Raw genomic sequence first — 16109 nt, forward strand, 5'->3', positions numbered from 1 at the left:
ACTTCAGAGGAGCAATTCTTCGAGCTACCTCGTTAATCTTGATTCTTCTGTAGTTCTTCTCATTACTGATTCGATCTCGCAGCGGAACTCTAAGCATTTCCCTCTTCATTGCTCCTGACTTTAAGCCTTCTTACAAGGCCTGTCGCATCACGTCACAGATCCGTATGTCATCACCGAAAACACACATTGATCACAGGCCTTCGTTTTCAAACCTTGCGGTGTTTTAAATGAGAAAATGTTACGGAGAATCCTGAACACTGCCAATGATTTTAACCTTTGATATTTCTAAGTGAGTTAGATTTTTAATCTTGCATTAAACGATATGCTGATTAAGATATAGATATAAATAAAATATAAGTAACAAAGCTAAGAAAAATATACTGCTTATTGACATAATTTCATATCTTATTGCTTTTATAAATTAGGTTCTAATGTATCACAATCGACTGTACAATCTTAATTATTCCACAAGTGTCGTTATCAGATCTAGACCGGTTTTACTGCTATCAGATAAGTTTAAACTTTGCTTATTTATGTTACATTTAACATATTATTTATGGAGTTCATTTAAAATTGAATATTTCTTACATATAATTTAGTTTTACATTTGATTCTTATAAACTGATGACTCAATTACACAGATTTGTGCATTTATATTGACTGACACATTCATGCTATAGGCCCCTTAACTTATTTAACTTAAACCAAGCTTAACGATGCTTAAAGTCGTCTCAGCGTACAGACGCCATGTAAGCCATAAACCCCACCCCCAAAGATATCTAGTGGGGGAATATACAATAATCACCATGCTTGGTAGACGGTTTTTTTTAATGTTCCCCGCTATTGGGGTCCTCTCCTTCCACCCCCTATTTAATTAGAACGGGGTTTTGTATTTCTAAATATATTTTTTTTCAGTAGAATTTTTATTTTCGTTCTCGTCTTCCATAGTACACAATATCTTTTTTCCTTCTTATATCATTCTACAATTCCATCTTCCTTTCTCAATCATTCCATTCCTTTCGTACATCCTCAGACACTTCAGTTATCCATTTCTCTTACAGTATCACAGTTTTAATTGGTTTCATTGTTTTCTCGTGTACATCAATTTTATCACGGATTTATTTTACAATTGTTTTTTTTTCTAATATCAATGAATCTATTTTAATAACTTTACATTGTTTTATCCGCCTATGTTTTGTTCTTGTCTATTGCGTATTGTGCAACTTTCCTAATGAATTTGAGGAGGCACTCTCTTTCATCCTTGTCCATTGGCAGGCGGGTTGGCGATTGCAATGTTGTATTATGGTACGCAGAGGACGCTGCTGGTCATACTTTTGAAATTTATTTATGAACTGTGGCAATCCTATATAATTAATACACAAAGTGTTAATTATATAAGATTGTGTACTGAGAATCGAATCCGCGACCTACGATAGTAATTACAAGACTTCTACCGCTGGAATACCAGTGCTCATCTTGATTGCTACATTTTGATGCTTTAAGGAATGAAAATGAAATTCGATTAGATTAATTACCTCTCTTTCTCTCTCTCTCTCTCTCTCTCTCTGACTCAGGCAAGTAGAAGCGGAAGCAAGCACACCATATAGCGCACAGAACTGATGGCAGTTTTGGCTTTGAGGTTCTAGAATAATGACCACAGATCAACCAGCGATACGTAAGACATCCAACCCAAAGCTGTACAGAGGAAGCTGAATACCGGCCGCTTCCAGACGATCCTATTTGAAATCCACGGGAGAGATCTATGTGCCGCAGTGGATGTCTGAAAGAATTATAATTGTATCATATATAAATACACCAATACCTCGCTTTGCGTCGTTTCGTTTTGCGTTTTTTTTGAAGTTGCGTCGCTGCTTAATTAGTACTAATTTTCATTGTGCGTCGTAAGATTTTCGAGGTTGCGTTGTTTTGGGTTCGAGTATTTAATTTTTCTTTTAAATTTTCTTTTTTTTCTAAAAGATGGCACCACTTTTGTTTCTCATTGCGCCATGCCATCAAAACTCTGGAATTCCCTTTCTAACTAAAAATCAACGCAATATGAATACAGTTTTATTTTCACTTTGTTTTGCTAATTTAAGAGTTGAGTTTCAATTACGTAGTGTGTTGTGCTTTTTTAAAAGGGAATAATAAATTCCTTTAAGGGTAGAGTGAACGTTTCTTTTGTATAGCCGTGTACCACCTTCGTCTTCATCTACACTTTCCATCAGGTGAGATGGAAGACAAACGCCTATTCCATTACAACTATATAAAAAAAAAAATTCACTATATAGGTCGGTGTAAATATCTGTACCACCGAACGTGGAAAGTACATAGATGTTTGTTACAAAGAGTTAATACTATCGCATTGATACAAATCCAACAGTTTATATCTTGCACAAATTTGGAATAACAAAAGTGAACACCACTTATTCTTGAATCCCACGCTATACCTTACCAGGAATACAGGCCTTACTTAAGTACGTATTTAAGAGAAACTAGATTGGAAATCCTTTTTAGGACTTGATGGATAGTAGACAGTAACGAACGGGATGCCTACACCACAGTACAATTTATAATGTCTTACTTAAATATGATTTCTAATGGATTCAGGCGTTACTTTGCGGAAGTCCATCCTAAGTTAGAAAAGGAGCAATATGTAGCTACTTCCTTTGCACCAACCCGCCAACCCGCTGATAAATGCGCATGCGGCAACCAATGCGAAACACAACTACCACAGTTAAATCACTCAACACGTGTTTCACCCCTCCACGGTGCATCTTCTGGAGTAATGTTACACCGATTAGTGCTAAACACAGAGTCAATTAAATATGATTTATTTGAATGCCAACTATCCTGTCGTACTTTGTACGCATTTCACTAATTTAGTCTTTTTATACTAACCATAAATTCTGTTACAAAGAAAAATCCTATAGTTTCTAAAAAAAATATTTTTTAAAAAGTTTTAAATGTGATTATGTGGAGTGAAAAAGATATGTTAAAGTATTAAACTAGTTATTCAAAGTGTCCACCCTTAGCTTTAAGGCGCGCTTTTAAACGGTCGGTTTGACGGGTCGCTCCTTACCTGCTTTGTACAGTGCAATTACTGCAATCCAATTCTATTTAGTGCCGCACTCTATTTTCAAAACAAATAATTTAAAAACAAAAAACATACAATAATGGCGGGAAAGAATTCTATTTTTTTATCGTAGAACCTAATGTTCGAAATTCAAATTAATATTTTTTTAATGTATGTAAACAGCTAGTAACAGAATTTATAGCTAGACGAGGTATAGTATGATTGTTTATAGGTGTAAAAGGCCTTAAAAGGGTGAATATATTGCTTATTTACTGCCAATTAATGTATGAATCCTATCCAAAAATCAATGGTAACAGAAATAATAAATAATGTAATGATGATATAGTGAGAAAAAGCGTTTTCATAATTCGGGTTACCACGTATTTAAATTAATTATTGTTATTGGCCAGTTATATTCCAATAGAAAAATTAAATCAATCATATATATAAAAATTAATCTGTGTCTGATTGTACTCGATAGATTCAAAAATCAAACATTCAATCGCCGTGAAAATTTGGAAAATTATTACCTATATTCTCGACAAGGTTTTTTCCTCAATTTATGTTTTCGGTATCAAAACTCCCTTTTTGGTTAGATTTTCAATACAGTTTTATTTCCGTTTCTTTTCGCGTTCAAAGGCAAGTGCGATCCAGGATAGTTTGATGTTTTTACTTACTATTTTATTTATGTATTATACTGTATTTATTATAAATATATATGTATGTACGTATCTACATTTGTATGTTTTGTCTATATGTACACACTACTGTTTCCATCCTATGGTTGTCGGTTAGATATTACCTTGTGTGATAAAACCGCCCGTTGTCTATTGTCTTTACTATTACGCAACTATGCATATATTTTCTAGCGTGTACAACAAAGAATATTAAATTGATGCGAGAAATTCAAAGCTCAACGCGAGATCTTTATTAAAAACTGTCAAGTACACAAAGTTTCAATAGTTTTAATATTTTATGGAACCCCATCAAGTTTATGCGAAAATTTGTGTTATTTTGCAGAAGAACCTTTCACAAACTTTTTTAAGGCTCTCGTTTTTGGAACCTTTCGTTCTCTCCAGTCATGTGTAAACAAGGATAATAATTACAACAATTTTTTGTTCTAATTTTCACGCTACACTTTTGTCGTTCTTAAGACCTTTCATTCCTTCCTACCTTCCATTCGTTCCTCTGTCGTCATTCTCCTTGTGTTTCAATCTTTTCCGTACGTTGTTACATATCATACATTGCCTGTCTTCCTTCGCTTTCTTTCCTGAATAATACAATTTTTAATTTTTATTTTTGATCTTTTTTCTGAAAGCATTTTCATTTATCGAAGTTATGTCTTGTCCCTTATTACTTCTATTTCTTATCATTCTTGGGCTGCCCCCAGTGCTCCAGTGACTTTCAGCGACCTATGTCGTCAATTCACCGACTAACAGGCCTAAAGATAAGAAAAAATATTGTACTAAATAAACTATTTTGTTAAAAAAAATCTGGATATTTATTTACCATAACATGCGGTGCATTTATAATACGTATTTAAAACAAAAATCGTCAATGATCTCACTAAGAAACCCCGCCATTATTTTCATTGTGAGAACGGTAGACAACCTCTTTTGTTCGATTATAGAATTTGGATTTACGGCGGCTCGCGTGCCCACGTGTGGGCTTTTTGCGTGCTGTACACTGATTTACGTTAGGTGTTATATCTTTGTAGGGCGACCATTATTTCTTACGGGAATTGCAATACCTATATTGCATTCTCATAGATCTAAATTTGTCATAATTATCTATAATTATGACAAATTTAGATCTATGAGAAACAAAAATCTTTCCAACAAACCCAGGGTACAATTGTATATTATTTTTTACAATAGTTATATAGATCACTGCATCGCATTTAGCAAAGGTAAGTAAATAAAACTAAGTATAAGCATTACTTAAAATCATGCAAATACAATAAACAAATAAATATATAAACTGACAGGATCGTCTTCTATTGCCATCTTCCATTATCATTGACACAGCTGGACATAGTCCTCCCTCATTGAAATCCTGTAAGACCGTTTAAAAGCGGCCTTTACTTATCTATAGCCTTCCGACCTTTATCTTAGTCTTCTGTTCACCTGGTGGACAGACTCCACCGCCATCTGTTTTTCACGATTTCTGACATACTCTCAGCATAAGATACTTTTTTTTTGTCCCCCGCTGTTGGGGACCTCTCGTTCCCCTATCTCGTGTGGGACAGGGACTTTTTATTTTCTAGTAATTTATTCATATTTTTTATTATTATCATTCTTCTCTTTCATGTATCATATTATCTGTCGTACTGTTTCTTTCATTCTACAATTTTCCCAGTCTTTCTCCTTCATTTCATTAGCCATACATCCATTCTCAACCTACTACCAACTACATTCTAGGTTTCCTTACTATTTTATTTTGCAACATTACATTTATTATTCAAATATGTAACATATTTTCTTTATAATTATCATATTATATTATATTGTTTATTGCACTATTTTTGGTACTACTTCATTTATTTTATTTCTATATTTTAGTGTTTGCTTTAATTTTTTTGTTTATTCCTATTTAAGTCTATTTGAGTCTATTACTGTGTCTTATTTTTACCTATTGCATTTATCACCACCTTCCTGCAGTAGCTGAGGAAGCATTCTCTCACCCCTTCGTCTTGCATGATGGCCGAGATATTCTTTTCCTCTATCTTTTTGCCCATCCGGCATTCGGAATCTGCGCGCAGTCTTCCGAACGCCGGACAGTGGGCCACAAGGTGGACCACGGTCTGGCCCACGCCCGGTTCACAGAAGCACGAGGGGTCCTTCTCGAGCTTGAACCTGTGAAGGTACTCAGAGAACCCCCCGTGACCCGTGAAGAGCTGGGCCAAGACCGTATCCATCTCGACACGGCATACTTACATACACTGCATAAGATATAAAGTATTTTAAAATAATATAAAGTATTTTCTCTCTTTAATTCTGCGAACTCTATCATCTCTACTTCTTCTAGAAATGTCCATATTACCAAGAATTTGAGGTGACAACATCAACTAAAACCAGAAGCATTCCTTACCAAATCCTCAAGTATACGATCGCGTGGTGACAAGTCTTTAAACACATTGCCGGAATTTCTTCGCGGAAGATTGACTGTAGGTTTAGTGCATTTATAAAAATACATAATGTACTTTATAGTTCTTGAAATAAGAGTGAGATTTGCTTGCTATTAGTTTAATGGAGGTGATGGAAATTAATGTAAGATTTTAATAAGAATTGTGTCAACAGATCATTCCTATTTCGGTTGGTATTGGTTGCGGTTTATTTTTGTCCCAATGACAATCCGAGTATATTTTTGGTGGAAAACACTGTGTCTTCTAAGGGCGGTTCAAGTGCTTATGTTGTCAACGTATATGAAATAAATCTCTTTTGTCCCGTAGTGTTTTAGTTCGGAATATTTTCGGTGGAAATTCATTACTGTTGACATGGCTTGCGTCGTAGCCTTCTCGGGTATTATAATCTCCTTTCTACTTCTAGTACCTTCTTTTCCGGCTCGTTCTTATTTAAGTCTTAATATTTCTTTTCTATCTTTAATGACTCACAAAACTGATTTACAATAATAAAGAACCGAAATAGACGAACTAAGGTCATCGTCGAAAAATTCATTCTGATTTGTCTCTTTATTTCTTTTCTGTCTTTAATGACTCACAAAACTGATTTACAATTAAAAAAGAACCAAAATAAAATAACTTAGGTCATGATCCAAGAATTGCTCGCCGGAAGTAGCAGTGAGCAAGTTCATCGGGTGATCATTGAGTCCGAAACCTTCTTGAGTGATGATAGCAAACCGGTAGACCCACCACCAAGTTTACCGACTTCATCCAACATCTGCTATGATAATCATATGATATTAAGATTCTCTTGGTCACGCTATCGCATTTATAGCCTTCCCTGTAGCCTTTTCAGGTACAATCATCTCTATTACTATAATGTAGTGTAGTATCTTGTTTCCTTTTAATATGTAATTTCATTTTGAGTATTTTTTTTCTGTTCTTAATTATTTCGATTAAAAATAAAGATGTATAATGAAAATAAAATCTTCATCGAATAAAAAGCTCCGAAGAATAACCAAGATTACCATATACCTCGAAGAATTGCGTATGAAATGGCAGTAAGCAGGGTACATCGTTCAAGCGGCCGATAGTTAGGATCGAAAGGTTCTCAAGTGGCGACCACGAAGTGGGCCGATGACAGGTCTGAATTTTCTGGGAAGCGTTGCAATGAGCGTCAAACGACTGAAATGAAGTTTAAGCAGATGTGACTTGTTTTTCTCGACTCTTGTCATACTCTTGACGCACTTGCGTATTATAATGTTTTTTTTATTCGCGGTAACTCTAGGAGTCATCTGATTTTTTTTCAATTAGTCCACGGAACCATAATAGTCAAGATCTCTTCGTAACTAGTTTACTATGTAAAATAATCTGTTAAAAGGCGAGTTTAAATCTATAATTTGCCAGTCTGTGGCCGATATCTGTGATATTGCTCTGAATTTTGTTTTTCCTCGTCATTGATAGTAGTTATAGTTTCTGATCAATTTAGTAGGACGGAAAGAACGCATTGGACTACTACTTGAGCTTTTATTCACAACGACAGAGCATTTCATACTGGGCCTATTGGAATTCTATGTAAGCCTATATCCATCAGTGGATATTCTTTTCATTTTCATTTATAAATGCAATCGATTACACTGTTAACCTACTTTTATACATAGATACCGCTGTAAAGTTTGGATAAACTTTCGTAATTTCAAAGAACTAATATATAAGATTCGCCGGCTGTCTTGTATTTGGAGGTTGGGTTTGTGTGTTGAGGCGGGGGAAAAGGTAGTGGAAGGAAGCGTCGCCTTCTTCATAGGTGACGACAACCAACACCTTCGTCCTAAAATTCGGCAGAAATATGGCGATGACTGCAACAAAAGGAAACCAGACTCAGTAGTAGAAAAAAGGTTAAGACTTACAAAAGTCAAGAAAGTTAATTAAAATAATATATACTTTATTTTAGGCGTAGAGAAAAAGTATTGACTATGGTTTTTAAAAAAAAATTAGTAAAATGCTGCCAAATAGTGAAATACGAGTAACTAAAGAAATATTAATAAATATAAAGAGTTTGTTTCCAAAAAATAATCTGTGAGAATTATGTAAGTTATTTTGTATGTATATAACATTGATCCAAGAATAGTAGGTGAAGGAAGGAAGGATATGCAAGAAAGATCTGCAAGCAAATAATAACAATGACCTAAGTTTGTAAAGTCTCTGTCCCACAAAAGGCAGTAGTAATAAACGTATTTTTAAATAGCGTCATTAAATGTAAAAAATAATAGAAGATATAATATCAAACTTATTTAATATTGCAAATATTTAAAATCTAGTGAAAAATAAAACTTGCTAGAAATTGATCAATAAGGTTTATTTAAGTATACTGTTGTACACATTTATCTTTTACATACCACGTTATCCAGTTATTTTTAAATCTTAGGAACGTATGTGCATTCTTACATATGAAAGGCGGATCCGTTTTAGAAAGATGTCACGAAGCTATCTATATTGAGAGAATTTCTACTTTATTTTACAAATAAACATCATCTATTCGATATACAGATATCGGCATTTAATTTGGCACATCATTCTTGTCGCATATGCAATGATGCGATGAATGCGGACGTCTATGGGTGAAGCTTATGATGTAGTGAACATCTATGATCAAGATAAAATATAATTTTTTTATTTAACATTGAAACTTACAAAAACTCCTATGGGTTGTCAAATGATTAGAAGTAATGTTTTACCGATTGAGATATATACACGGTGATATATTATATTAGATATGACAAACCACTATTGCGATATTATTCGGGAACGAAATTCTCACAAGTAGAGTCGTAAGAGCGAATACAGTTCGGCTTTCTTCAGCTCGTGTAGCGCCCGTGTGTAATGAAACCCTGGCGCCCCCTAGGCCCGACCCCCTCCCTCCCGGATATAACCATTAATTTTGCCGTCGTAACAAGAAGAGATTTTTCATATTCCAACAAGCTATTTTATAAGTAGGTATAGCTTACAGTATGGTATTAGTTACGGCCTTTCTTTTTATGACGGCAGAATAACACTCTTTGTTTTTATGCCTGTAGCACATCTCTCTTGTTAGACTAAGTGACGAACCGCGATAGATTCCATGACGATGCTCTTAGCTGTCTCAGGGAGCGCCCCCTGAGACGGCGGCGCCCGTGTGCATTGCACACCCTGCACTATAGGTTAAGCTGCCCCTAAACGACTATGACAATATTCGCGGCAAAAATGTACGAAAACTTTCCAGTATATAACAAATAAGAATCGATCACAAACCCAGCCAATGTGTCTCGAAAAAAAAAACTGTAATTGTGTGTTTTTAATTAACAATTAAAAAATAAGGGTTGATCGTAGAGGGGTGAAAATTTAGGGTTGTATGTATTTTTATATAATGTATCATAATAAAATGAAGACTAAAAAATTTGTCTTAAAAAATTAAAAAAAAATTAGGGGTGGACCACTCTTATCATTTAGGGATATGGATAAAATAGATAGATACTCGTAGTAGCCGATTCTCAAACCTACTGAATACGCATATAAAATTTGGTAAAAATCGGTCAAGTCGTTTCGGAGAAGTACAGTAACCAACATTGTGACATGGAAATTTTATATATTAGATAATATCGTATTGCAGCCTTACAGATGACGGTCAATATAAAATTTCGCACGAATGACATCGCAAAAGACTTAATTCCAGTAAAATCTATTTTTTGTTAATAACTCAGATAATTTCTAGAATATACAAACAGAAATTATAGCTTTAATTTGGTATATAAATTACCTTTGTAAGTTGAATATATTGAAAGCTATCAAAGATATTGGATATTTTTGTTTCTCCTGTTAAATTTAATTTTTGCGATGCTATACTATATGACAGTATGGTCTATGTGTCTATCTTTCTCTGGGGTAATAAATCCGGACTTACCTCGAACAGCGTGGTCGAACTGAGGTTGGATACGGATCCATCCTTGGCTCGCCTGTGGTCCACGCTACTTCCCTAGCCACATATACAACAACAACACTACACAGCTCTACTCGAGTAGAGTGGTTTACTACGTGAAAACGGCATCGTACAGCTAAAACGCGTCTGTCCTGCTTCTGTTTTATTTTTAAGTTGACTGAATGAATCTTTGAAGGTCTCCGGGATAACAGCATCAACAGGGAAACCAAGCAAGCAAATACAGGTAGCGCAACACATTATGGCGATATAGGCGAATAAGCTCTTCTATTGGTCGTCTATAGGCAAAGATATTTCTCATCAATGTAGAATCGCGACAAGAAAATTGTAATGTCTTCTATCTAAAACTCGAATCAAGTATTTTCTTATTTCTCTTATTAAATAAAAACGTCACATTTATGTTTAATTTATTGGATAAAACAAATCCCTTGTTTCCAGCGAATGAAATAGTTGATTTTCTTCAAAGCGAACTATATAGAATCCTAACACTTTGTGTTAGAGTTTAGTTTGCGGTAACAAATGTTAAACATACATGAAGATCAAAGAGTGCAATTTGTCATTGAAAGGGAAAAGAATCTTGATTTTGTGACAGTTTAAAATTATTGCGTAAATTCGAAGATCCTTAAATATAAACTGAAACTAAATAAAATCCGATAATCCTATCTTCCTTTCTTTTATTATCTACTTAAGACATACTATTTATTATTCACTTCAACTATTGTCTTTTGTTTAACTTGCTTTGTTTCTTTTACTAGGATGGAATATTACTACTAATTTTTAGTTTCTACCCCTTATGGTTTTAGAGATATGGTGATAAGATCTAATGATCTAAATATATCTGTGGTTAAGAGATGATGATCCCACCGATGGATGCCCACTGCAACGCATAATCGTCGTTCTACGTGTAATGTCTTATAATAGCGGATATAATGTTTCCATATCAACTACCATCCCTCTATTAAAACCCAAATCTTTTCGGATCTGTCGAAGGGTTTTCTATAATAAATTTCTTAACTTCTGTGTTCTTATTATATTGCTTCTATTTTAACATAGAGCGTTACGTTGTGTTCAAAAGATTTTCGAAACGTTAGTCTTTTTTTTCAAAATTCAGCGATTTTCAGGCACATTTCATGGGAACGTCGTCGTTGTTTCAGCACATAAACGCCTACTTCAATGTATAGATATCTACCAAAGATAACTTACGGGGGGATATACCATAATCGCCACGCTTAGTAAGCAAATTGGCGATCATCGTGTGATATTAAAGTAAAGAGACGACGCTGCGCATCCTCTGGAAACTTAAGTAAGAAAAGGACTAATATTTAGCCACTTCCGCACATGCAGTGGTAGTCGTGCAACAAAGTGCACCGCCCGCTAGCCCGCCTGCAACTCTGTGTTTGGCACTAATCGGTGTAACGTAACTCCTGAAGATGCCTCGTGGAGGGTTGAAACACGTGTTGTGTGATTTGACGGTGGCAGTTGCGTATTTCGCATTGTTTGCCGCATACGCATTTATCGGCGGTGCACTTTGTGGCATGACTACCACTGCATGTGCGGAAGTGGCTAAATATTGGTCCTTTTCTTACTTAGGATGGACTTCCGCAAGGTAACGCCTGATTCTATTAAATACTCTGGAAACTTGTTTGTGATCGATATCAATCCTGTATAATTAATGTACAAAAGACTGTGTTCCAGAAATCGAAACCGCGACCTACGATCGCAAATCTCAATTTTCTAACGGTTCCACTGTTCACTTTATAACATATTTAAAAAATATTTCAAAAATACACGTACGGAACCCAAATGAAAAATAAAATCACTTTTTAAATCGTTACGGCAATTTAAAATAATTTAATGCACATCATTACCCGTAAAAATATATTCCGTGAAATGAAATTATAAATTTGAAATTAACGATACATTATTAGTAAAGTCAAATGTGACGTTTCAACATATCTATGCAGGAACCAAGTCACGAGTTGAAGTATTTTTGGAATAGACAAGAATTCTGACGCGTTTCATTTGAACGTCTTCTGTGATCTTTGGATTGATACAGTTTTATTGTTTGTTGAATGATATACATTAGTTTTATTGATGATAACATTGTTGCTTTTACCTGACTGTCTCTATCTATCGAATACGTCAATATTTATTCACTTCGCTATTCAGAACTGTAAAGAATAGATGCCTTGGAAATATTATTCTAGATATAAATGACATAGATTTAAAAAATATAATTATCAACTGTTGTATCTCAAATTATGTATGAAAATATGTTTTATATCTACAAAACAGTCCCATTTTTCCAAAGAAATTATGATATTTCTTACTATAGCAATCTAAACTATTTTATCATATATAGAATCCTAGATAATTTACAGAAAGATTTTACAACTAGATTAAAAAAAATTGTCAAAAAACGTTTGTGTGGTACAGTATAAATTACTTCAATGAAGATAGCATACCTTGGTAACTATGTGTTCATATTTAACATACAAGTCCTGTTAAGTTTCCTTCATCTGTTATTCTTAAGTCTACAACATTCATCACCGGAACAGGTTGTGGCATGATGGCCACTACAAAACACAACTCCAATATAGTCATTCTGACATTTCTATTATGTATGTCATTCACAGACACTACCCAAATTTCTCTTCTATTTGGACGACGTACACGTGTGACTATATTATTATTAATAAACATTGGAGTAAGAAGAAACGGGAGGTTTCAATCCATATCACCTGCCAAAAGCTGTTAAGCTATCCTTAAACTCAATAAGTGTATAAATCCTTCCTGTATTCATTAATCATAATCCTATGTCAATTATTTAATGTTTTTCATAATTTTTGTTCTCACAAGGACCATCCGAAAGAAATCTATTAAGTTTTTCTCAAGTTATGAATTGATTAAAGATAGGCATTCATTTTTATATGTCGTTACAGCCTATAGGCCTCCATCAAAGATATCTTAGGGGGATATACCATAATCACCATGGTTCACTGGTTGGTGATCACAGTGTGGTATTATGGTATGCAGAGGACGCTGCAGTCCATCATCTGGAAACTTGTTGATGAGCAGTGGCAATCCTATATACTTAACACATAAATTGTGAATAAAGGATTATATCATGGGAATTGAACCCACGGTTTAGGATCGCAAGTCTCATTTCTTTACCGCTTGGATACCACTACTCAATACATATCTAAAAGACTATATAAGAGCTTTCATAAAGTTTCTTACTTAGTTAATTATTATTAAACTTTAGCATGCTTTTAAGTTTATTGTGTTTGAAAACGACAGGCGGCTTATATTTCAAAGTTAAATTTAGTTTAACTGAACCATAATTTTCCACTTACAGAATATTCTCTCCTTCATATCAGCTCTATGGTATATCTGTAAATAAAACAAAAATAACTTTAATACTATAAATATACATCTTAAATCTTAAATTATTTACAAAACTAACAAATATAAAAAGAAATTTTCTAAGGCGGGTGAAGTCAAAGTGTAAAATACTGCAAACCCCAAAACGTAAATTTGGCGTGATAGTTTTATCTCTATCACATCAGAGTGTAGTGTCAAATGTGACGCACGCATTCGCCAAAGATTCAGTCCGCGCGCCCGACACATAAAACACGTACGATGTCTAGACTGGTGGCGGAGACTGACCTAATAATGTTCGAAAGCTGAACGAATGTTAAGGCAAAACTACCACTAGAAATACATAGTAAATCAGACACCAAATTGAAACGTGAATTTCTATTGTCACTAACATAGTAGATCGCCAAATATTTAGCATGGCATTCAAAATTTCACAGGAGTGGTTAAGAATGGCACTTTGGTAGACTCTATTAGAGCAAAGAGAAAGCAAGGAGAAAACTCCAGAAGAGCAAAGTCCCGAAAACCCGCAGTTCTTTTTTTAACCCTTTCGTCACCAGCGCCGGAATTAGCCAGCATCCGCCTTGTAATGTTGGCATATGTGTAGATCCCTGTTTTAAGATCTATCACAGCAAAATAAATTACTAAGAATTATCATAACTTCTATTTTTAATTAATATACCAATGAAATCTTTAAACATATAACACCTAAATGAGAAAATTCGAACATCAGCCTTCCGTCATGAAAAGTACACGCTTCGCGGCGTGCTGCCGGTTCAGTAGCGTCACTTCGGCGGAACGGACTGCGGTAAGGAAAGGGTTAATAATTACTCTTTCCCCAGTGCTGTCCTTGTTTTCTCGGCTTGCCAAACTTGGGATTGACTTTAAACTCGCACCTTAACCCAAGACTCTTTTAGATAAATCTTTTGTGAGCAGTTGTGTATATTATTATAACACATTCCCTTAATGTCTCTTATTTATGATGTAATACATTTAAGAAGTTCATTAAAGAAAACTTGTCAAAAAATCATATTACTGTGTAAATCATTTTTCTTTCCGACTTTGTTATGTGCTCTTTTCCTCGTAGCTTTAATTTGAAGGATGCTATTATAAAACGTCTCATTTTGATTTTATTTCCTATCAATTTGACCTCTACGAGATTAGAAAAATTATTCTCGTGACATATCCAAGAGATTTACCTGTGGATTAATTTTATTATGTCGAAATAGCCTAGGTATCTTAGGGGACTGTCGGCTTAGTTAAGTAAAAGAGAAAAGAGCCAAGCTAGTCATACGCGTCGCGATGGAAATTAGCGCCTATGGGCGAGCAACAACCTAGCAGTGGAAAACTGAGACTTAAGAACGTAGATGAAGTAAATTTGATACTCGAAGAAGAATGATACAAAACATGTAAACCATATTTTAAATAAAATAAGAGAAAACACACATACAATTTAGATTAATCAGTTTAAAAAGAGCAATTGTAGCCAAGCGCTAAAAGACTGAGATATACGATCGTAGATCCTGGATTCTCCCGGGATAATATCTTGTATAGTTCACACTTTGTTCATTAATTATTTAGGACATCTACTGTCCACAAACAAGTTTCCATAGGTTGGGCAACAGCGTACAATAATACCACATTGCAATCGCCGGCACGCTTTCCAAGAGTGGCAATAATCCCTTACAGATATCCTTACCAGAGGCCGGATGCCTTGCAGTTGACGTCTAAGAGCTGAATCGACTTCGACTATGACAATTATAATTATGTAACGTTATCATTGCACACAAATAAGGTTCCAGAGGATGATCAGCAGCATCCTCTGAGTAACATTGTGACCGCATCGAAATGTAAAAGTAATGAGGAATGAACGAAAGGCGATACAGAGCGAAAGGAAAAGATAATAGAATTGTGGAAAAAATGAAACGAACGAAAGATAATATGACGTATGAAAGAAGAGAAAGAAAATAAAAATGTCCGTGAAAAAACTTAAATAAATGTAAGCTAGTCCCTGTCCCAAACCAAATGGTGGGTACGAGAGGCTCCCAACACCAGGAGCCATAAAAAAACAAAACAAAAAAAAAATTGTGATCGCCAAACGTGATGATTATGGTAAATCCCCGATAGATATCTTTGGGTGAGGCCTGTCTTATAGTGGGTGTCTTATTCGAAGTGAGATATCACGTTTCACCGCGTGACATTCAGTGACCATCTGTAATTCATCTGTATTTATATGTAGCTCAGTTTGGTCATATTTTTATGATAATGTCCACATACTTCTTTCATTGATTAATTGAACAATTCATTTCTTAGCTAAATGAACACAAAACTCTTTCCAGAAATTTTCCTATAGTTTAGGTTTTTTGTCTACTTTTAGTTTATTTTATACATCATCTACATTAATAAATTTAAAAACAATTTAACACCTTAACGTTCCTAATCCATGACAAGGCAGTACACAATATATCACGTACGCAATAAAGGATATTATCGCGTGTCTATACATGTGCTTGAAGAATGTCTGTTCGTGTCACGCAATGTTTTACTGGACCATGGCGCCACCTCAG

At 34.7% G+C, this 16109-nt stretch overlaps 1 long non-coding RNA gene across 1 annotated transcript in view; it reads right to left on the reverse strand.

Moving 5' to 3' along the window:
• Positions 1 to 13558, reverse strand: part of LOC137923325 (uncharacterized) — a 213225-nt gene extending 199667 nt beyond the window's left edge. Inside the window, exon 1 of the long non-coding RNA XR_011107552.1 lies at positions 13521 to 13558. This is a non-coding gene — a long non-coding RNA (uncharacterized lncRNA). The remainder of the gene's footprint in view (positions 1 to 13520) is intronic.
• Between the last annotated feature and the right edge of the window lie 2551 nt (positions 13559 to 16109).

This window comes from Battus philenor, unplaced genomic scaffold (genome assembly GCF_028537555.1).
Source record: "Battus philenor isolate CCGP_79_NKW_IND1 unplaced genomic scaffold, ilBatPhil1.0.hap1 SCAF_21, whole genome shotgun sequence".
Taxonomy (NCBI): domain Eukaryota; kingdom Metazoa; phylum Arthropoda; class Insecta; order Lepidoptera; family Papilionidae; genus Battus; species Battus philenor.